This window comes from Desmodus rotundus, chromosome 5 (assembly GCF_022682495.2).
Source record: "Desmodus rotundus isolate HL8 chromosome 5, HLdesRot8A.1, whole genome shotgun sequence".
In the NCBI taxonomy this organism is placed as follows: Eukaryota; Metazoa; Chordata; class Mammalia; order Chiroptera; family Phyllostomidae; genus Desmodus; species Desmodus rotundus.
Genome location: NC_071391.1, coordinates 117,494,676 through 117,518,012, shown reverse-complemented (window position 1 = coordinate 117,518,012; position 23,337 = coordinate 117,494,676). Strand labels below are relative to the sequence as shown.

Genomic DNA, 23,337 nt, shown 5'->3' with positions numbered 1-23,337 from the left:
TATTTCTTGTGAGCTGGAAATTTTAGAATCATTCTTGTTTTGTTTCAGTTTTCTGTTCTTTAAAATGAGTGTTTAGTTGTAAAAAATATAAGAGGAAAGAAGACTCCCAAGCTTATTTTACGAGGCCAGCATTATCCTAATTCCAAAACCAGATAGAGACACTACAAAGAAAGAAAATTATAGGCCAATATCCCTGATGAACATAGATATTAAAATCCTCAACAAAATATTAGCAAACTGAATCCAGCAATATATTGAAAAGACCATACATATACCATGATCAAGTGGGAGTTATTCCTGGGATGCAAGGTTGGTACACTCTCTGCAAATCAATGAATGTGATAAACACATAAGCAAAATGAAGGATAAAACCACACGATCCTATGAATAGATGCAGAAAGAGCGTTTGATAAAATCAGCAGTTGTTTGGAGCATCACCCCATACATCAGGAAGGGCTGTGGGCGTGGTACCTGGTCAGGGCACATAGCTAAGTTGCAGGTTAGATCCCCAGTAGGCGCACCTACAGGAGGCAACTGACAGATGTTTCACTTTCTCTCAAATCAATAAACATATCCTTGGGTAAGGATTTAAAAAAATGTAAAACATCCAGCACCATTGATGATAACTCTCACTAAAGTGGGAATAGAGGGAACATACTTCAACATAATAAAGGCCATATATGGCAAGCCCACAGCCAACGTCGTCCTCAACAGGCAAAAACTAAAATCATTTCCCTTAAGGTAGTAAACAAGACAGACCGCTTTCACCACCCTTACTCAATACAGTACTGGAAATCCTAGCCACGGCAATCAAACGAAGAAATAAAAGATATCCAAACTGGAAAGGAAAAGGTAAAACTCATTATTTGCAGATGACATGATGCTGTAGATAGAGAACCCTAAAGATTCCACTAAAAAACTACTAGAACTGATCAATGAATTCAATAAAGTAGGATACAAAATACCCAGAAATCTGTTGCATTTCTATACACCAATAATGAACTACCAGAGAAACTAAGAACACAACCCCATTTAAATTGCATTAAAAAAACCTGCCAAAAACTAAAAATACCTTGGAATAAACCAAGGATGCAAAAGAGCTGCACCCAGAAAATGAAGACTGAAGAAACTGAAGAAGATACAACTAAGTGGAAACATACACCGTGTTCATGGATAGGGAGAAATAATGTCATTAAAATGTCCATACCACCCAAAACAATCTATAGTGTGAACACAATTCCTATCAATACCAATTGTGTATTTCACAGAAGTAGAACAAATATTTTAAAAATTCATGTAAAACCACAAAAGACCCCAATAGCCACAGCAATAATGAAAAAAAGAAAAAGTTGGAGAAATCATAGTACTTGATACCAAACTATACTCCAAGGTCATAATAACCAAACAGTATGGTACTAGCATAAAAACACATATAGACCAATAGAATAGAATAGAGTCCAGAAATAAGTCCACACCTTACAGTCAATTAATATTTGATAAAGTAAGCAAGAACATGGGTAAAGATAGTCTATTCAATTAATAGTGATGGGAAAAATGGACAGATATGTGAAAAAAAAAAAAACCCCACAAAATAACTAGACCACCTTCTTACACCATAGTCAAGAATAAACCCAAAATGAATTAAACACTTAAATGCTAGACTCAAAATTATAAAAATTCTAGAAGGAAACATAGGCATTCATATTTTGGATATTTCTCATAGCAGTATTTTTTCTGTTGTATCTCCTTGGGCAAAGTAAACAAAAGAAAAAATAAACAAATGGGACTACATCAAACTAAAAAGTCTTTGCAAAGCCAAGGAAACCATCAACAAAATGAAAAGACAATCCACTGAAGGGGAGAATATTCACCAGTGATACATCCGTTAATGGGTTAATATCCAAAATTTATAAAGAGCTTATAAAACTCAACACCAAAAGCAATCCAATTAAAAAACGGCCAAAGGACCTGAATAGAGAGCTCTCCAAAGAGGACATACAGATGGCCAATAGACATGAAAAGATGCTCAATGTCACTAATCATTAGAGAAATACAAATTAAAACCACAATGAAATATCACCTCATGCCTGTCAGAATGGCCATCATAAACAAATCAACGAACAAGTGCTGGCGAGGTTGTGGGGAAAGGGGAACCCTCCTGCACTGTTGGTGGGAATGCAGACTGGGGTAGCCACTACAGAAACCAGTATGGAGTTACCTCAAAAAACTAAAAATGGAACTGCCTTATGACCCAGCGACTCCACCTCTGGGAGTTTATGTGAAGAACCCTGTAACGCTAATTTGAAAGAATGTATGCACCCCTAAGGTCACTGCAGTGTGATTTACAATAGCCAAGATTTGGAAGCAGCCCAAATGCCCATCAGTAGATGAGTGCATACGAAAACCGTGGTACATTTACACAACAAAAATACTACTCAGCTGTAAAAAAAAGGAGGAGATCTTACCTTGGATGGATCTGGAAATTATCATGCTAAGTGAAATAAGCCAATCAGAGAAAGACAAGTACCATATGATCTCACTTATATGTGGAATCTAATGAACAAAATAAACCAATAAAGTGGAGAGAGACTCATGGACACAGACAATAGTATGGTGATTGGCAGAGGGAAGGGGGATAGGGAAAGCAGAAGAGGGTAAAGGGAGAAAAATGATGATAGAATGAGACTTGACTTGGGGTAGTAAACACACAGTACAATATACAAATGACATACTGTAGAATTGTATACCCCAAACCTATATAATTTTATTAACCAATGTCACCCCAATAAATTCAATTAAAAAATAAAATGAATATTTAGTTAACTGAGCCAATTGGTCATTTCTTCCTTGTACCTTGTGAGTCCAGTGATTCTAATCCAGAACTGAATGAATTACCAAAACTTGCTGAGAATTGCATTTGGAAGCAATTTGCCAATATTTGAATTGCATACATGTTTATAGTTGTGTCAAAAATTGTATTGTACTAAGAATGTAGCTGTTTAGTTGTTAGTAAATGTTTCTGATATTCAAAGTTTATTTGTTGTTATTGCTTTTAAAAAGAAGCAATGGTTACATTTAACATAACCAAAAGCTGTATGTCTTCGCTCCAACTTCCTGTTGTTTTAGAACAGATAAGACAAAAGCTCTACTCGTGATGTCATACTGCATACATGTGCTTTCTCAAGTCTTTAAATTTTTTTGCAATAATGTGTTGTTTCTAGCAAATTCCAGGGTACACAGTGATCAATAACTTTAAGTTAATTGATAATTGCAAAAGAAAGTGGTGAACAGCAAGACACAGTTGACTCTTGAACAGCATGAGTTTGGACCGAATGGATCCATCGACTGCGGGAAAATACTTCAGTATTTTCCTTATGATTGTCTTTGTAAAATTTTCTTTAGTTCCTTTTATTGTAAGAATACAGTATATACTACATAAGACATACAAAATTTGTGTTCACTTTTTGTTACCAGTAAGGCCTCTGGTCAACAGTAGGCTATTAGTAGTTTTGGGGGAGTCAGAAGTTATATGTGGGTATTTGACTGGGTGGGAGTGTTAGCATTCCTAAGCCCCACGTTGTTCAAGGGTCACGTGTATTCCAAACGTAAAGTTTCTGTAAATGTGGCAATTTGTTAATTAGAGAACAAAGATTCCTTTTACAGGATCCTTCTATAAACAGCAAGCTAGAATCTCTCCTTAGTGCTTACAGCCCTGGCTGTGTTTTCAGGAGACAGAGTTACACCGGTGTGGTTTGGATGAATAGATGTGCTGTTTTGCCTGCTCGCAGAACTGAGCCCAGTCTCTTGTCTCTCTCACGCCGTGTTGCTCTGCAGCAGCGCCCAGAGCGGCCGGAGCAGCAAGGATCATTTTTTCCACAGGCTGTATTTTTGACATAAAATTCAGCTTTACGCCTAGAGAATGATTTTCTTTAAATTCTCCTCAGTTGGCTGTCAGTAAACTGTGTGCTTATTAAAGGGCAATAAACAATCTCCCTAAGAATGCAGAGGCCACTCTTCACGAGAGTGGAACTTAGAGAAAAATAAACTCCTTCAACTTTTTGAATAAGGAAAAGAAGTCCTTACTACATTTCTCTCAGTCTGAAGATAAATAGTCCTCTCTCGCTTTCAAAGATGTTGTAGGAGCTTTATCAGCTCAACAAGAAACCTGGAGCCGTAAAGTAACCTTGTGGTAATATACAGAGAAGTCGCCAGGTTACATAGGTCATTTAACTAGACCCCTTCCCTGGAAATATATGTGTAATGAGATAAATTCATTATTATCGTTTTGGTTAGCATGTATACAAGAGAATATTTCCAAGATTGAAAAGGCATATTTGTGAACTTCATATTAACATGATTCGTTGACTTAAATTCCAAGGATCACCTATATGCTTTCATAAACAGGATGGTCTTATGTAGCCATATTTTCCTTTTTATATTTCAAGAGGTTTTAGAATAGAAGTATTCTATTCAAAGGTAATTGAAAATGAGTCAAAAATGGAGCTTGTGAAGAATGGGAGAAATGCTCCATGGATCAAATCATAGTTACTTCCTTTCCATTTATTTATCAGTCTGCCTGTCTGTATGTTTATATAAAACTAAAAAGACTTTACGCCTGTTAGGGTAAAAGATACTGGCTTGTTTCCATATGCTTTTAATTTCTGAAGTACAACAAGTGATTTAGAAGCACCCAGCAATCTGAAAACCAGAGCCACCAAATAAGGTATAGCACGGAACTCCCAAACATTGCACACCTGGGGACCTTTAGGGTTTAATTTCTGTTTCTGCCACTCGGCTTTGTATTGAGATATCTTTTGAAATGGAGATAAATATGGTGAGGCCTCAGAAGGAAAATTGCCAGAATTTTTCTAAGCGTGTAATGTAAGTAAATACTCATTGGTCGTACAATACTCATTGTACCGAAAGGGCCAGTGGTGAGCCTTTGTTTCTTAAATACATTCTTAGGTTGTGAAATCCAAAGGCTTGTGTCCACTAATTTTAGGTTGTCACACAACCTCCAGGCTGCAAGGGTCTGGATGTGTCTAGACAGCAGATTGTTTCAGCCAACAGCCCTTTTCCGGGGACACTGTCGTCCTCGTTAGGAAAAGCCGGTGTGGCGTCAGTCATGGGTGTTTTACCCTGGCAAGTTCGAGGTGAGAAGGGCTCATTAGGAAGCTTTGTCTTAAGTAATGCTTCTACTGGGATGGAGAGTATCTGAGACGATAAAGGCTTTTAGTTTCTGGGCAGGCAAAACTACATTGAATTTGTGTCTTTCTGTTACGCTTGAATGTAACAGATTGATTTATGGGGCTTGCGATTTTCTTCCCTATTTACTTTGTGTGTAGAGATATTGTGAAGTGTTGAGCATGTTTGCTTTGAATTTTATCTCTTGCTCTCTTTTAGTTTTATATTTATCCTTTGAATAAGATGTAAACTGATCATTGAGGTTACTTTTGCTGCTATGGAGACACCTAGGAACTGTCAGAAATCTTGGTAGGGTTTCTATCTTATGTTCTTGGTCATAAACTTGGACCCACCTGTAGTTACTAAAGTTCAAAGCATTTCTTTGCTTGAAAGGAAATTAATTTTGAAAACTTCTTCATATATGTAGTCTCTAAATTTTTTTATTAATTGATTTGAGAGAGAGGAAGAGAAATACTGATTTGTCGTCCCACTTATTTATGCATTCATTGGCTGCTTCTCGTATGTGCCCTGACTAGGGATCGAACCTGCAACCTTGGCATATTGGGATGATGTTGCTCTCTAACCAACTGAGCTACCTGGCTAGGGCTGTAGTCCTTTTTTTTAAAAAAATGTTTTAAGTGAAGTGGGGAAATATTCTGTCCACTGAATGCAGACTTGATTTTACTGACATATTAGAAACTTTGAGTTGTTTTCTCAGCAGAGCTGGATTTGTATAAGTTTGTTTGCAAATTCCTGGTTCTTCCTGTAATGAACAGAGGAATGAGGGACAATGACTGGAATTCCCCAGAACAGAGAAAAGCTAGCTGACTTGCAGATTTTGGTTTCCTCAACTTGATCTTCCAAAGTGTGATGTTCCTAAGTAAATGGTTCTCATCTCTCTCTCTCTCTCTCTTTTGGTTCAGTATGCTGAAACTAAGTAAGGGCAGCACTGGGAATGTTGAGAATCACCCTGTGAGAAGATAAGGCTGATTTAAAATGTCATTATTTTTACAATTACAGAATCTGTCATGGCTAGAGCTAGGCTTGTGCCTGCATAGGATGCCTCAAAATTCGGATCATTATTTAAATGGATAACCCTTTCATAAAATGTGACGGCCAATTCTCATTTCCGTGCTCTCAGCTTGTGCTGTTCAGGGACACGGATCATGTGACAGGGACCCCAGGACCAGTGGATCTGCTTAAACCACACACACGCTTCTCAGCGCCGAAGCCCAATGACTTCGCGGTACGAGCAGCTTGTAATATACTTGCTGACCTAAGTTATACTCCAAATAGTTCTGTTCTCCTTGTTTTTTCTTTCAGTGCCTTTACTTACCGAGTTAGAGTTTGGTCAAGAAATCATACATCACTACTGGCATCTTCAGTAGGAAATGATCCCACGGGGGGAATTGGGCGTACACGGCCACTAGAAGGCCCGGAAAAATGCAAGTCAGGTTGGCCACTGTGAGATACGTCAGTGTAGGAATTGAAAGGAGCTACTGCTGGCGACCTCAGTTGCTACAGCACCGGGCAGCATGATTGTCAAAGATGCTTGGAAGCTACTGGAAAACCCCATATTAGCTGCAGTTACCCCTGGAGAATACTGATTTCTACTCCTCTACAAGCGTTGTACAAATGGCTCTCCTTGGTGAAATCTATCTGATCTCTGTGGATAAGTACCCACAGAAGGGAGAACTTAAAAGGGTGTGGGGAGCACAGAATGTTCAACAGACGTTGTTCAGGACGGTCTGCCCTTCGGAATACACAGCATTTCTATTGACCCCTTTTATCCATATTTAAATCTCCAAAGAACAAAAAGAATATCATGATTCTGGCTGACACACAGCAACTGTAAGTTTCACAGATTTAACCATTTCTGTGTGATATTTGTTCCTCTTCATTTATCCTAACCCCCTTATAAAAATTTTTATATAGTTTTATATTATTAACATATTTTAACTATATTTTATAAGACATTATTGTTTTATGCAATGTTCACTTACATTTATTCTTGGCTCATTTATCTTGGTTCTTTCTTGCTTATTATGCCTTGGGTCTGGTATCACTTCCTTTGGCTTTCCTTGGGAGACAGGTTGTTGGTGGCAGACTCTGAATTTGCATGTCTGAATATGTCGATTTTGCGGGGCGTGGAATATCCAGGTGGGCAGTTATTTTCCTTCAGCATATCATATCCTGGCTGTCGTTGTGGTCAGTGAGACGTCAGGCTCTTTCTCTTAAAGCAATCTGTTATTCTCTGCGGTGGTTTTTAGGCTTCCTCCTTGGTTTCGGTGGTCTGCGGCTTTGCTCTGTTGTTTTTACGTGTGAATTTCTTTTTATTTATCTTACTTGGGATTAATTGAACTTGACTTTATGGATTTTGCCTTGAAAAATTCTCATCGAGTAACTCTTTGAATATTGTCACTTTCCCATTTAGTATCTCCTCTCCTCTGGTACCCTGATTGGACATATATTAGAGCGTCTCACTCTATCCTCCACGCCTTTTCGCCTTCCATGCACGTTTTTCATCTTTTTTGTCTCTCTGTGCCTCATTCCTGATCATTTCTTCTAATCTGTCTTCAGGTTCACTAGTTTACTCTTAGCTGTGTCTAATTTGTTGTTAAAGCAATTCTTTGATCATTTTATTAAAAAAAAACTATTGAAGAATAGTTTATGTATCATAACCTTTATCCATTTTCACTGTACAGTTAAATATATTTTAGTGAATTTAAAGAGCTGTACAGTAATCATATATATGTGTATGTGTGTATATATATATATGTATGTTGCTTAGAAGTTCTTTTTAGTTATTTTTCAACTTTGCTCACTATTTATTTTCTCTTTCTTGAAGCTAGTTTCAACCTAGTCTTTTACTTCTTTGAACATGTCATGCAGGGTTATTTTTAAGTCTATACCTGGTATTTCCAATACCTATTTTACTTGTTGGTCCTCTCAGTGTTCACACCTGGTGCTTTTTTCTTTGTGTGCTTTGTTCGTTTTGACTGAGTTTCTTGGAGGATTGCTTTTGGAATTCTTTGAGGCTGAAGTCGAAGGTGCCTTCCTTCAGAGAGGATTTGAATTTATTTCTGTGAGGTGCTTAAGGCTCTGCCAGTCCAGAATTGCCTTCTACATTCATGGTTTGAGATTTCGTGCCATCAGGTGATACGAATTTGGGGCTTAAATATGCATAACTCTAGCACCTAAAGGACCTGATTTGTGTCTTGGTCATCACTGTTTCCAACAGAGCACAGTTTTACAAAAAGAGACTACCATGTCTTCCTTAGAGACATGTCTCCTTTTAGTCCTCAGTGAAGTAGCTCTTCAATTTCCGTGTGCCCGAGGAGCCTATTAAAAGGGCAGATTTGCAGGTCAATGGCAGAGACCATGATTCCGTGAGTGGGGTTGCAGCCCAGTAACTTGCACTTTTAATAACCACCAATGATGATCTGGATATGGAGGGTAGAGGTCTGTACTTTAAGAAGCATCATTTTTAGATCTCAGGGTTTCATCAGGTGCACTGTACAACCTCAGGCAAGGCTGTGTGTGAGCCGCGGCTCACTGTCGGCCCGACGGGGAACATGTGCATCACAACGCTCAGTAATCACTTATCACTTTACAGTTATGGGCCGACCTACTTAAATCTATTGTTTGGACTGTGGTGTGGGAGGGGGCTCCGTGTGCCCCTGTAGATCCAAATCTGAGTGAAATGAGAGCGGAAGTACTTTGGGTTTTATGGTATTGTGATCAGTAATAAGAAATATGTATTTGGTCTGTGTCCAGTTTCTGGCACAGAGCTCCTAAAACCCTTGGGACTTCCTGAGTGATGGGCATCAGAAAGGTGTTTCTGTTATGGTAACGAGGCAAGTTTTGGATGGGCGAATCAGAAATGGTGAATGGGAAGGAGGTAAATGAGAAAGAAGGGAATATTTATTCTCTGTTAAATTAAGAATTTTAAAAACTTTAAAAAGTAAGCAGAACTATAGCAAGCCAAGTTTTAAAAAGAGAGAGAGGAAAACCTCAAATTGACCACATTTAACTTTAACTCTATTTATTGCAACAATGCTCTACCTCCACAGGTCTGGCTTCTCTGGTGTCTCAAGAAGAACATTTCAGGTAAAAGCCATACTTGATGCTCAGCCATAAATCTCATGTTTTATACACTTGGAAATAATAAGGTTCTCAACTGCAGTTAATTTTACTTCTCTTTTTTTGTTTCTTTTATATTATTAATGCTCCTGTCCTTTTGGAAACTGGAATGTGGCAAATGTTCAGAAGTGGGAGAAGCTGTAGGAAAATAATCTGATGTCAATTTATTTTTCTGCTGGCATAGAGCAGTCCTTCCCCCGGTGCTTGGGCCCGGGTCATCTGCCTCGGGCGAGAGGGGACTGGCACTGCTGCGTTCTTTAATGGCCTCTTTTGCAGATGGATCAGGGACCCCAGCTTAGGTGTAAGTAGGGCCAGACATGTTTGGGTGTGTCTGAGTGGGTGGGCTGGGCCCCCCTGGAAGCCTGCTGGGATGAGGGCCTTAGCAGCCTCCGGCCAACTAGACAGGATGACTTTGACCTCAGCTCCCGGAGCAGATGGTGATCCTGAGAAGAGCCAGGCGCCACTACTTAGAGCAGCCCTTGGGTAGGTGGCAGGGGAATCTGTCACTCAAAACGTCAGTAAGATAAGACCGGGGAGACACAAAGGGAGGTGAGGGGTTCTCAGCTTCACCATCCCACCAAGTGCCCTGACCTCCGCAGAGGTTTGGAGGGGATCCCGGGGACACCACTGCAGAGAGAGGATTTATTCAGGGGCACATCTAAGTACACCCTCTACAGGGTGTACTGACTCGGAACACGTCCTAGGTGGCTAACGCCTCTGTGAACAGGTGGGAGAAACCAGGCTGAATGTGGGTTACTGCTGGTCATATGTTGATGTGATTTCATTAGCCCTGATGGCTTGTGGGGCCCAAGGAAACTTGGGTTACATAAAAAAGGAAAAGCATACTGTAGTTGGCAAACAAAATGCATCTTTGTGTGAGAGAGTGTGTGTGAGAAATGAGCTTTCATTTAGAACCTTTGGCAGTGGCTTTAGCTGGTTCCCCAGCACTTTAAAAATGATATTTTCTGAGCCTGGAAACCAAGCAGGCAGATCATGGAATTTTGGCTGGAGATCTTTAAAAAAAAATGCGGACCAGCAGTGAAAAAGGAGGCGGGAATTTGGCTGGGAAGCCTTTCTGGACTGCAGAGCAAACCAAGCAGGGTTACTATGGCGATGCTTCTACTGTTTATATAAACAAAGGTTTTCCTGACAAACATACTTCATTTTTAATAATCCTCAATCCACAGGGGCCTCTTCTCTTTTTGTGTAGCTAGTTCATGCCAGTTGGACTTGGGTAGAATCTTATTATTGGAAGTGGTTGTTTTCAGGCACCCAATACACTTCAAAATTAAGTGTTAAGTACTGGTATCTTGCAGTGCAAGGGTGAGGGGTGTTTAGTGACGGGAAGGGAGATTAATCTGCAATATGAAAATGTAAAACAGGCTTTTCCCAGCTCTGAAGCCTATTGGACCAATAGGCCTTTTTGTTTTTTTATCCTCACCCAGAGACATGCCCATTGATTTTAGAGAGAGGGGAAGGGAGGGAGAGGGAGAGAAACACTGATGGGTTGCCTCTTGTATGCACCCTGACCAGGGATGAACATGTAACCTAGGCATGTGGCCCGCCCGGAAATCAAACACACGACCTTCTGCTGTATGGGACACTGTGCCAACCAACAGAGCCACACTGGCCAGGGCTAGACTACCATTTTAATTCAGTTCACATGACTGACATAACTCATACTCCATAACTCTCTTAAGGGCCCTCCCAATCAACCTCACCTCATACCGCCACTGCCTGAGAAGCTGCCCTCCCGTGAGCCCGATTCTGATCATTCGTGAATTCTTAACGAGCTCCTGTATTGTAAGAGGACTCGTGGTTATGAGTAATGAAAAACTACTCTCTTGAACCGAAGCACAACAGGGGACTTACTGGATCATGTAACTGGAGAAGCAGGGGTGGAGCTGGCCTCAGGAGTTGCTGGACCCAGCGTAGACGTCTTTCCAGAAGGCCCCAGGTTCCACCATGACATTGAGGAACTGGAAGAATGCTTCAGGCGCGCCTCGCCCAGGAACGTGGAGCGATCAGTGGTCTCCACAAGCTTGGGTGACACTCTTTGCAGTTTTCTGCCTCCTGAGCATCTGAACACAGGTCTCTAGACCTGCCCAGAGGAGCAGCTGCTGGGGGCCAGTGGGGAGTGTCTCTCCAGTCGTCCCATCTCCGCCCTCTGGGGTCTCCAAAGCCAGCAGGGCGCACTGAGGGTCCATATCAGCTGTGACCAGACTTCTCTACTGATGCCTGTCCAGGCTTTCCCTAATGAATACACTGGCTCTCTCCCAAGGGTACCAGAATCACGTGATGTGCGTATGCATGGCCAGGACTAACCCAGGTGACGTCCCCTGCCACCTCCAGGAGCAGCCAGCTGGGACTACTCCATTGGCTTTATTACCCCAGCTTCAGGGCCCCTCAGAGCTCCAGTACCTTGGTGTCTGCCACCACCCAGAATGCCACAGGCATTTCGGAAGGGCCTCAGGAGTCTTGCTCTGTGTTTTGGGAACAAATCCATTCATGTCTTCTGCCAGATCTGGGTTGGGCCCTCTCCTGGGGGCCATGCCTGGCCCGCACAAGCTCTTGTCTGGACATCCCAGAGTTGCAGACACTTGAGAAACTCCAGGGCTCCGCTCCTGGAGCTGGCGACGCTGAGACCACATGCCACGGTGTCCACGCTCTCTTCCTTAGCTCCACTGCCTCTTTTTGAGTTTCTTTGCCTCCCAGACCCCTCCCTCCCCGCTCCCCTCCACGAAAACCACAGGTCCTACCTTTCCAGGCTTCTCTACTCATCGCTCACTGTTATAACAGGTACAGCAAGACCTCCAGGGTCACAGCTGGATGGGCTGGGATCCAGATGTCTTCATTCTCTGCTGTTTTCCTTTATAACCAATTAAAATTGTTGCTGTCTGGGAGAAATCTGAGAGTACTGTTTGTATAAAATGTTAAAAGTGTCACCTTGCAAACAGGGGTTTAATTTTTTTTTTTAAATGAGGAGACAGGAGACCTCTCCTCCCTTTGTTTTTATTTTTTTACAGAGAGGGGGAAAAGAGGGAGAGACATAGATGTGAGAGAGAAACATTGATCGGCTGCCTCTCCCACGCCCCCTACTGGGGACCAGCCTGCAACCAAGCATGTGCTCCAACCAGGAATCGAACTGGTGACCTTTCAGTTTGTGGGACAACGCCCAACCAACTGAGCCATGCCAGCCAGGGCAGGGGTTTCAGTTTTGAGAATCTAATTTGTGAAACTTGGGGGAGGTAGTGGAATAATACTGACAGCAGCTATTTTCACCACAGCCCCCAGGAAGGACTGCATGGGAAGAGAGCACCAGCTTGCTGTAAGAACTGTGGCTAATGGTCAGAGGTAAAGGACAACTTGGAGTGAGGCGGAGCTCACGGGGGTCAGAGTAGTGGAGCCTTATTCATGAGGGCTCAGACAGGGGCTATATTGGAACCCAGGACTGAGAGTATTGGGGAAACAGAGCAAGGGGCAGAGTAGGAGTCATCTTATCAAGAGAAAATGGTGAGTGTGGCAGAGTGGCTCTCTAGGACATGTTGAACATATCCCAGACTCCCTGGGATATGTTGAATTAATTGCTTGTTACTTGTAGGGGTTCATACTACCCACAGTCCTGCAGGTGGGGCTGAACCATGAAAATGCCACTTTGTGCTGTTATTGTGTCCCTCTTGTACCACCCCAAGGTGGGGTGACCGAGAGGAAGTAACCAAGTTATTAATCTCTTGAGGAAAACAAGGTGCCAAGGATTGAAACACTTGCTGTGACGGAAAGAAGCCACCAGGGGGCAGTACCTCCCTAGCCTGTCCGTCCGAATGGGCAAAATCCTGCGGGAGTCCGAGGAAGAAAAGTAGCCGCTGGGCAAGACCTTAATTCATACCCCCTCCTCCCTTTTTTTATTTTCCGCGGGCGTCATTGCCCTAGGAGGCTCGCGGGGGGTGGCGGGGCGGGGGGGGGGGGTGTTGTTCATAGCTGCGTCTAGAGCAGAACTGAAGAGCCACCCTGGGCTCAAACAAGCTGCTTCCCCAAACCTAGTGACGACGAGCTGGCCACCTTAGGCCATTCTCCACCAGGGCCACTGCTCGTGGAGCAAGACGTAGGCATTAAGTGGGACCTAGAGTTCAACACCCGGAGCATCTCGCGCTAAGACCCAGGGGCACTGGGCGGGCCGCCTCCGAGCCCTTCTCCCTGCCCTTGTTCTCCAGCACCTCGGCCTTCCCTCCTTCTTCTTCCAAAAATACGTTGTGCGCAGCCACTGTGCTTCAAGCACTTTTCTAGGCCCTGAGGGTACTGGCCATTCTGGAAATTGGCGTCTGAAGGGGGAGGGGCAAAGGTCCCGCGCAGCTCCTCCCACCTGACCGCCACCTCCACCTCCACCTGTTCCTGGAGCCTCAGACGCAATCGGCCAGGCGGAAGATGCTGCAGTCGACTCAAGAGCTGCCTTTGGAGGACGCGTGACAAAAGGCCTTGTCACCCCTTGTTGTCTCCTGCACCCCGGGGTGTGGTGAGGATAACGGAATGGAAAGGTGCCGCGAAAGAAGCTGTAGGGGCGCACAGTAACCACAAGGAGGCGCGTGGAGACACCAAAGGGGCGGTGATCGCAAGGACCAAACTATTTTTCTGGGGCTACAATGTTTCACAGCGACGGGGCGAGCATGGCAGTTCTTTGGGCCAGCTCCCTCCGTTCCACACACCGCCCCCCAACCCCCAACACACACCCCGCCGCCAACTTTGCTCAGAAAATTCCCAAGAGTGCTCTGAACACAGAGATAAATATTCACCTGCAAGATGCGGCCATCTGACTTCCACCTAGGGTCAAAGCAGCAGTAAATGAGCTGGTGTGTGTCGGGCAATTTGCTCTAGACTGAAAACTTGAGTTTCCTTTATCCTTTAGATTTCAGTGCTTCTTTCTGCCTCCTTAACTGGGTCCAGGAAATGGGCTGTTGCCTGGGAGAGCTGGGCCTGGAGTCCTGGCTTCTTGTTTCGGTGTTAGATGTTGGACTTCTACAGCACAAAACCCTCCTATAGCTGTGCAAAGCCTTCTGCCCTCTCTTTTTCCTGCTTTTTGGTGGCTAAAGATCGTCTGGTGCCTAGCGTTTTAGATCCCCACTGAGCTGGTTTTGAGAAGACAATTCAGCCAGGAGTCTGCATGTCTGACATTTGATTGCAAATTGCAACTTTCCAGACTTCATAGCTCTGGTGTTGAAAGTGAGAAAGTGAATCTATCTGTAAATACCTTTCTCCTTGAAAATTTGTTCTCTCACATCCCTTTACTTTTTGGCTGCTACCCGTTTTTGGCACAACAAATACAGCTGAGGTCAGCAAGGCGGTGATATTTCTCAGTCCACAGCAGGCTGAGGACCAGAAATGAACGTTGGTGTCCCAAAGTAAGTGTGTTGTCTGCCTCAGGGTCCAGGCTGGGCTGTGGCCAGGGCACCTTTGTCTCTGGCTGTAGTGAAAATGAGGGTCCAAGACGAGAAGAAGTTTTGCCTTGGAAGCTGGATCTGGTTATTCAAAACAAGTCTGAATTTTTGGGTCCCACTTAATGCCTGCTTCTTGCTCCATGAGCAGTGGCCCTGGTGGAGAGTGGCCTGAGGTGGTCAGCTCGTCGCCACTGGGTTTCGGGGGGCAGCTTGTTTAAGGTCTGGTGGAGAGCTCATCGGAAAGGACCTGGGCTAGAAGATGGGGGCCAGGAGCATCAGCCACACCCAACTGTAGGTACACATGGGTCCCCTGTGCCTCAGCCTTGATCCCCAAAATGCCTGAGTGGCTTGCCGTTGTTTGAACAGTCCATGTGGCTCTCAGCAGTCACCTGAATGCTGGTATAAACCCACTTCGCTCAACGTCACAGGCCACTGGGTGCGGGACCCTCACCTGCCCCGGGGGCCTCAACTCTCTCGAGCCCTGCTCAGCGTGCTATGTGGTCCTGGCTCTGACCTTCGTGCCGTGTCAGCACGTGGCTGCCCTGGCTTGGGAAAAGGGACACTGCTCTCCCGTCTCCTGTTCCATGCAAAAGGATGGCTAAGCTTTTTCTCTTGATGTCCCGCATGCAGCTGACATCAGGCTGACCTTTCTAACAGGACTGTGCTGGGGGCTTGGACAAGCAGAGGACAGTGATTTGCAGAGGGTCCTGTGTGTCCACCTGCCAGCTGTGGTGGCTATTAGGGACACAGGCCTGTTCCTGGGAGCACGGGTTTCTGGCAGAGTTCTAACTGCCATCATCTCTCCCCCAAAGAGGAGTCTCTATTTACCTTTCCTACACTCCAGCCTTCAAGCTGAGAGAGGGTGGAGACTGGACTTCACCTTTGGGACAGACTTTACTTTGTCCCCAGGCCCAGAGAGAAGAGGAAATGCCTTTCCCCCTGCAGCCTGGGTTTAGATCCTCTCATTTCCTATGCCGTGACCTGCCTTGCCTAGGACCTCTGCCTGGGGGGTGTTCATCTACTTCCCGGGAGCGCCAGCAGCCCCACAGGCAGGGCAGCCCTTCCCTCTGGCCGGCAAGATGGGTGTCACAGAGCCGCGACGCACAGGCTGCACGCTAGCCCTTGTGGGTGCAGGCAGGATGCGGAGAGTCAGCCCCCCAGCCTCAGGCGCAGCTCCTGTCTGCCCAGAGGGTGCACGTTCGGGTTCCTAGTGACCATGCAGGTCCGGGCGGGGATCACATGAGGCATTTGCTGCACTCAAGGTGGTGTTCTTAGAAAAGGGCGAATCTGCCTTGGGGATGGATTTAAGTATTCACTCCTCGTTAAGGAAGCAAGCTGCTTGCAGCCTTGGAGTATCGCTCTTCATCCCCCTCAAACCTCCTGCCCTACCACCTGCCCTCCATTCTTGGCAGCTGCCCTGACTAGGGGAGAAAATGAAACCAGCTGCCTGTTTCCCCCAGCTTCTGTCAACATCGTGCAGGGGGAAGTGGTCGCTCCCGGCCCCTCCCCCTTCCCTCCCATTACACTGGAGAAGGCTGGCCCCTCCCATTCAGGTTGGTGGCTGTGGAAGGCAGCCTCTAAAAAGACTCTGGTTCTGTCTGGCTGAGCCTCTCTTGCTTCTTCACTTGCTTGTTCTGCTGGAAGCTGGCCACCACGTCGTGAGCTGCCCTGCAGGAGGCCCATGAAGCAAGGAACTGAGGGAGGCCTCGGGCCAACAGCCAGCAAAGAGCTGATGTCCTCTGTCGAGCAGCTGGTGAGGAGCTGAATCCTGCCAAGAACGACGTGAGTGCGCCGGGAAGCGAGTCCTCCCCCACTTGAGTCTTCAGATGAGCCCACAGCCCCTACCAGTGCCTCGTGGGCAACCTCACAGGAAACCCTGGGCCAGAAGACCCCGCTAAGCCCATCCAGATTCCTGACTCACAGGCACTCTGAGATGATAAATGTTTATTGTTTTAATCTGCTAAATTTTGAAGTAATTACACAGCTATAGGGAACTAAAACATGGGCTCTCAGACTTGTCAATTTCTCAGCCCTGAAAACTTTGGAAAACTCCCTTAATTTACATAAGGTTGCCACATTTTTATTTTATAAAATAGTTATTGAAAAATGATAACCCACTTTCACTCTCATTATTTTTATAAAAGAAGGAACACTTTTTTCATTTTAATTATTTTTAAATCAGTATTATTTACATCAACTATAATTCATCCATTTTAAATTTGAGGAATTTGATAATTCTAAATAATTGTGTACTCATCCATAATCAAGAGGTGGAATGACTTCCTCATCCTAAAAGTTTTCTCATGCTTCCTCCCACTCAATCCCCTCCTCCTAACCTGGGCCCCACGAAACCTTAAGCACCTTTTATCTGCCTAAGAGGAAGTACATTTGAATATAAAAGTACTTAGGAAGGATGTAATCTCAGAATCAAAGGCAACCTTTGAACTGAACACATTTAAATTCATAACCCTAAGCCTATGTACACATGACCTTATTTAACTCCTAGACTTACGGCTTTTCAGCACCGCCCTTCTGCCCCATGTGCCCTAGTAAGTGGGGCCGCTGCAACAAAGATTGTCTGGTGCGTTGTGTCTTATATAAGATACGTGCACAAAAAAGGGGCCACATGCTAAACCTTAATAGTTCAAGGGAGGCCTGCACGGTGGGCCTTACATTCCAGAGACGGAAGCAACCACACGTAAAAATTGCTAACTAATGGTGGTCACAGTGGGTACTCATGTTTTAGGCCTGTAGCTTCCTTGACAAAAGCCAAGCTTTAACTTTGAAATTGTCTATTGTCTTGGTGCATCTAAGATAACATACCTTTGAAATGGCAGAGTGATAATGTTCCAGACCCCCTGAAGACACAGCTGCCTCACCAGAGCACAAGATGGCATGTTATCTTGTCGCCCAGGGGCCATCTCTGTGTGCTGGAAGCGGAAACTGTCCCGCACCCACCGATGTGAGACAGGACCTGTCTCTCCAGTGCCAGGGATTTCCACGCCTTGCTTTCCCCCGCCTCCCGAAGGAATTTCATGCAACTCCCTGACAGTTCTTCCTTTGATTCCAGAGCATAAAATAAGCTGCAAATCTGCTGTTCTCTGGAGCAGTATTTCAATCCACTGAGATACTGTTTCCCAGCAATTGTCCGTTTGGCTCACATAAACTCGTACAAGACTTTGGTCTTAGGTGAAAACTCTTTTGTCAGCAGAGAGGAGAGTTTTTGCTCCTTCACATCCTGGTCCAACGGCAGGTGGGATGTTTGGACGGGTAGAGGGCTCCGTGCTACGAGGTCATCCAGGAGCCCAGCGTGGTGAGCTGGTTCTGCCAGCCTCTGTCGATGGCATCCTTCTCTGGGTCCAAAGTAGCTGCTGCAATTTCCCAGCAGGATGGGAGAGAATGTGTCCATAGCAAGTGTCTATAAGGAAATAATTCAGAAGTTTCACGCCTAACTTTTGCTGATACAGCACTGGCTGAAATAAGTCATACGACTGAACTGAACTGTGGGGGGAGAGGCTGGGAAACAGGCCGTATCCAGGCGACCAAAGGCCCAGTTAAAGCTGGAGGCTTCTGTTATTTACCGAAAGGGGGAGATAGCATGATATCCTGTCTTCGAATTGTCAGCCTCTCCCTCTCTTCTGCTTCCAGCCACCAGCTTTTCAAGTGTTTCTCATCTTCAGATTTCTACTCTCCTTATTAGTATTGAATCTTTTCCCCCTCTCTCACACTCTTCCTCCTTCTTCAGTCCTATTCACCCCTCACCCCAGGCAATATGGTTCTCCCCCAGCACTGCTCTGAGACCCGTGGTCCCGTTTTTGTTGAATTCATGCTTTTCAGTGCTTCCTCTTACTGGACTAAAGGGGTGGTGTGTTTGTCTGTGTGCATCAAAGCCCAATGAAATGCAAAGAAGCGTTTGCTGCCAAGAAAGTAGGGGTTTATTAGTTGAGGAAATGGTGCCAAGCCTGAAGTCACAGGTAAGCTAGTGCTAAAAAACCTGGCTCCTAGATAGCTCCCAGGGGATGGGTTATCAAGCAGAAAAGTCGTTAATCATGGTGGCTACAGGAGTTAGGGTTGTGGGCTCTGCTGATTGGTTGGGGCTGGGGCAGGGCGTAGCTGACTGTTGTGTCAGGGCCCGAAGTCAGCCATGGTGGTGTTTGGTCTGGTTTCACGAGTGCTCGGTCAGTAGGGTCTGCTTGCCTTTGTGGGCCTGGGGCTGAAACACAACCGAAGTCCAGATGTTGTCTTAGGCTTGACCAAAACTCTGTCTCTGTGGTCAGCAGACCTGAAGCTTTGTTCTTGAGACAGTTTGATGCTGACGAGAATCTGATGTCCTAAAGGCTCCATGACTAAGGAAGGGAGTGGACGGATAGAAACGAGAAAGGGTCACGTCAAAGAAATGGAGTTCCTACGTGGTTACATTCCCACACTGGGTGTTTCTTCAGCTTCTAGTGCATCGACGTCCTCTCTTGAATGCTGTCTTTCCTCCATTCATTTGCTGTCATTAGTTCATGTTTTCCCCACTCACTTAGTCATTCCTAGTCAACCCCTGAATGATTCCTCTGCTGCTTCCTACAATCCCTCAGCATTTCCCAGCACAGGACTCTCTCTTCTCTACTCACTCACCTGAGTAGACCCTTTCCTATGAGAAGTCAGTTAGGCTACATGTAACAGAAACCCAACAGGTGGTGGCTGATACAGGCAAGAGGCTCATCTTCCTCACGTAACAGAGTTTGGGGGCAGGCTGTGTGTCCAAGGTGGACTGGGCTCCTCTGCCAGTGTTAGCGTGCGGTTCTTTTCCCTGGGGTACGCGATGGCTGCCACACCTTCAAGCACCACATTCCAGGCAGGAAGGAGAACGGAAAGAAGCAAAGCCAAAAGGAGATGCTGACCAAGACTGTTACAGTTTATAAAAGCTGTCTCAAGAGTGCCCGCTGCACCCAGCACTCCTGTCTCAGACAAGGACTCACCTCCTCTCCCCTAGCTACAAGGGTGTGGGGGGAAGCAAGTGATCTGGCTGGGCACAAGCAGACCTGGACACAACTGGGAGTATCAGTAAGAAAGAAGATGAATGCTGGATGGGAACGCAGCAGCAGGGACCACCCATGACTTTAGCACCCACCTATTTGCTGACAATTCAAACACCCATGTCTGCTATAGAGTTGACCAATAAGCACATGCAACAATCCCAAGCATCACTAATCACCAGGGAGATGCAAAGTAAACCACAATGAGATACCACCTCACACCCATGAAGATGAATATGATGAAAACAAATGAACGAAAAGAAGTGTTGGTGAGGATGTGGAGAAATTGGAACCCTTGTGCACTGCTGGTAGAAATGCAAAATGGAGCAGCTGTTGTGGGAAAGCGCATGGCAGTTCCTTAAAAAATTAAATACGGTGTTGCCACATGACCCAGCAATTCCGTGCCTAGGCACACACCCGGCGGAGTTGAAAACAGCACTCAAATGGGTATTTGCTGTTCATGGCAGCATCATTCACGTTAGCCAAAGAGGGTGGAGCAACACCAGTGTCCACTGACAGATGAATGAACAAGACGTGGTGTAGGTGTAAGTGGAACAGCATAAACATTACAAAGGAGAGAAATTGAGACTTGCTGCAACGTGGATGAACCTTGAAGACATTGTGTGGAGTGAAGGAAGCAGACACAATAGGACAAACACTTCATGACTCTGCTTACACGAGGGTCCTAGAATAGGCGAATTTATAAAGACGGGAAGTAGAATTGACGTTACCAAGGGCTGGGGGGAGGGGCATTACCGTTCAATGGGTATGGAGTTTCAGCTTTGCAGGATGAGAAGAGTTCTGGGGATGAATAGGTTATGGGGATGGTTCTACAACAATGTGAAACTATTTAATGCTACTGACTGTTCGCTTTGAAATGGTTAAAATGCTGAATTTTGTGTTATGTATATCTTACAATAATAAAAAAATCCATATCTTCAGTTTTGAGTGCCCATGACTTCAAGACCTACTGATTCAGGTGCTGAACGTTTTAATTGGGCTATGTCATCTCCAACACGCTAAGCTCAGAGCTGAACTCAGGAAGTTCCACACGGAGCTCTAAGTTTTAGTCCTCTAAGATTGCATTCACAAGCTTAGTCACTGGCCAGCAAAGCTTCCCACGGCGCCAGGGCAGGAGGCTCTGGAGCCCTTCCAGCCTCCGCCACAGGCCAGGGAACCAGCCCCTTTCTAACCCTTGGCTCCTGCAGGCCAGTCCAGATCACCTCCGCTCCAGCAAGCAAGCAAGGAAACAACTTCCCCTTTCCTCCTAGTGAGTTCCTCTTTGGGGCCTTGTTGTCTTTTCCTGATTTGATCCTCAGTGAATACCACCCTGCCCATGTTGCCAGGTTTGGGATAAGTGCCTAGACTCGCCTTTGGCACACAGCACTTCCTTTTCCAGAACACTGCGTGGCCCAGGACCTCAGAGAAAGGACAGCCTTGTCAAGCCTCCCAGTGGTTCGCGCGCACGCTCCTGCCTCAGGACCAGGGGCCTACCTCGCCTGTGATGGATCCGCCCCCTGGTCAGTGCTCATGCCCACACCTGTTATTAAATATGTTGACTGATACCCCAGCCTGAGACTGTGGGGGCCTACTCTCTGCAGACTGGTGGTCCACTGACACGCATGAGCAGACACCATCTCCAAAGGGCCGTGCAGAGTCTGCCTGCAGAGGAAAGAGACTGGCAGAATGGAAAAGTTTCTGCTTCCCTCGGCACTTCTGCACACACAAATTAAAGTAATTCTCAAGCATAGCAACCTGAAAACTGCGCACTGCACTCACTGGGAGACGTGCTAATTAGCAGTGAGGATGGAGGAAAAGATTTAGATTCGGGGGACATTTCTGGGTGTGCCAGGCATGGGCATCGGCTGCGCGTAGAGGATCTGATTTATTACCCCGGAGAGCCTGACCGGAGAATGTATTTGTTGTCTCTTGCTGGGTGTCAGGGAACGGCTTGACTGGGTCCCAAAATGCAGTGGCTCACTACAACGATATTTATTAGTTCACGGTTTCTGTGGGTCTGGACTGGCTTTGCCTCTCTGGTGCAGGCTCTCACAAGCTGCAGTCGAGGTCTCAGCAGGGACACAGTTACCGTAGGCTCAGCTGGGCAGCATTCTCTCCCAAGTGCACTGGGTCGTGCACTTCGGCTCCTCTGTGGCTGGTAGCCAGGGGCCACCCTCAGTCCCCCGCCACGTGGACCTCTCTGCAGGGGGTTCACGACACGGCTGCTGGCTTCATCAGAGCCCTCGTCCAGAGCAGCAACGCTCAACCTTTTCGTTTCATGGCACAAACAAAGGAATTACTAAAATTCTGCAGCACACCAAAACATACATTTTTCGCCAATCTGAAAAAAAAATGGTATAATTTTGATTGATTTACCAAAAAAGAATAATGATAATAGTAATTATCCTTTTTTGCTCCAAAGTGACTTTTTAAAAAAAACGTATTTATGATACTTTGTAATATAAAATAATGCTTCAAATTATTTAAAACAGTTTTTATTTATTTTCCTCTACTTGCATTTAATATGTAATGAATTATCTGAACTTGACATTGTTTTAGAAGGTCTTTTGAGCAAAGTCAAAATTTGGACAGTCATACCCTTAAATCTTCCAGGGTTTCTAGCCGTGATCTATTTTTGCTCTTAATATTATTCATCGCAGAAAAGCTGGGCTTGCACAAATGTGCCGTGGAGAAAGGAAGCGGCGCCTTTTTCTGTAATGCTGGGAAATGCGCTTTTAAGAGATGGCCAAAGTGAAGCAGTATCTGTTCTCGAACGTTTATCTCTGGTAACTCATCCTCTACTGAAATCTTAAGTTTGACAATTGGCACGCACTTTAGACAAATGGATCTCTTATCCAACCCAAAGATGATAAGTCAGGTGAGGGGAAATATTTCTCAATATTTCCAAGTAATCTCAAAGCCGGTAAAATTGGACGTGCAGCATTTCCGTCCTGTTTGCTCCTTCTTGTTCAGTCCATCGTCTCTGCTGCTTTTTCTTTTCTGATTCTTTCCTCCCAGAGCACTCGTTTTTCTTTGAAATCATTAATTTTGTCAGTGCAAGTGAGAATATTTTTACCATCTCTTTGCATACTTTTATTAAGTATGTTCAAAGATTGAAGCAAATCAGCAAGAAATGCATCCTTAGGGCACCAAAGCTCATCACCGAGAAAATCAGCTAACTCAGACTGTTGAGATGTCAAAAAGCTTAAACTTCCCCTTTTAGTTCATAAAATCTTGATAGAGCTCGACCACGAGAGGACCACCTAACTTCTGTCCGCAACGACAGCTGCGAGGGAGACCCTCCGCTGAGGAACGCAGTGCCGCGTGGGAGACCCTCCGCTGAGGAACGCAGTGCTGCACACGGTCCGGGCTGGAACGACCTGCTTGCCATACAGTGGCCAATTGTGACAGTCTCATCTAGTCAATAATTTTTTCAGGTACCAGTGATTTTGGCACTAATACTTCTCTGTGGAGAAAACAAGGAGTAAAAATAATTCCACGATTTTGTTTTTGAGCCATTGTAACAAATCCTTTTACACTTACTGACATAGAGCGGG

At 45.2% G+C, this 23,337-nt stretch overlaps 1 long non-coding RNA gene across 1 annotated transcript in view; it reads left to right on the top strand.

Annotated features, from left to right (window-relative positions):
- The first annotated feature begins 5,038 nt into the window (after positions 1–5,038).
- Positions 5,039–23,337, top strand: part of LOC123479555 (uncharacterized) — a 43,767-nt gene continuing 25,468 nt past the window's right edge. Inside the window, exons 1-2 of the long non-coding RNA XR_006655200.2 lie at positions 5,039–5,153; positions 9,258–9,294. This is a non-coding gene — a long non-coding RNA (uncharacterized lncRNA). The remainder of the gene's footprint in view (positions 5,154–9,257; positions 9,295–23,337) is intronic.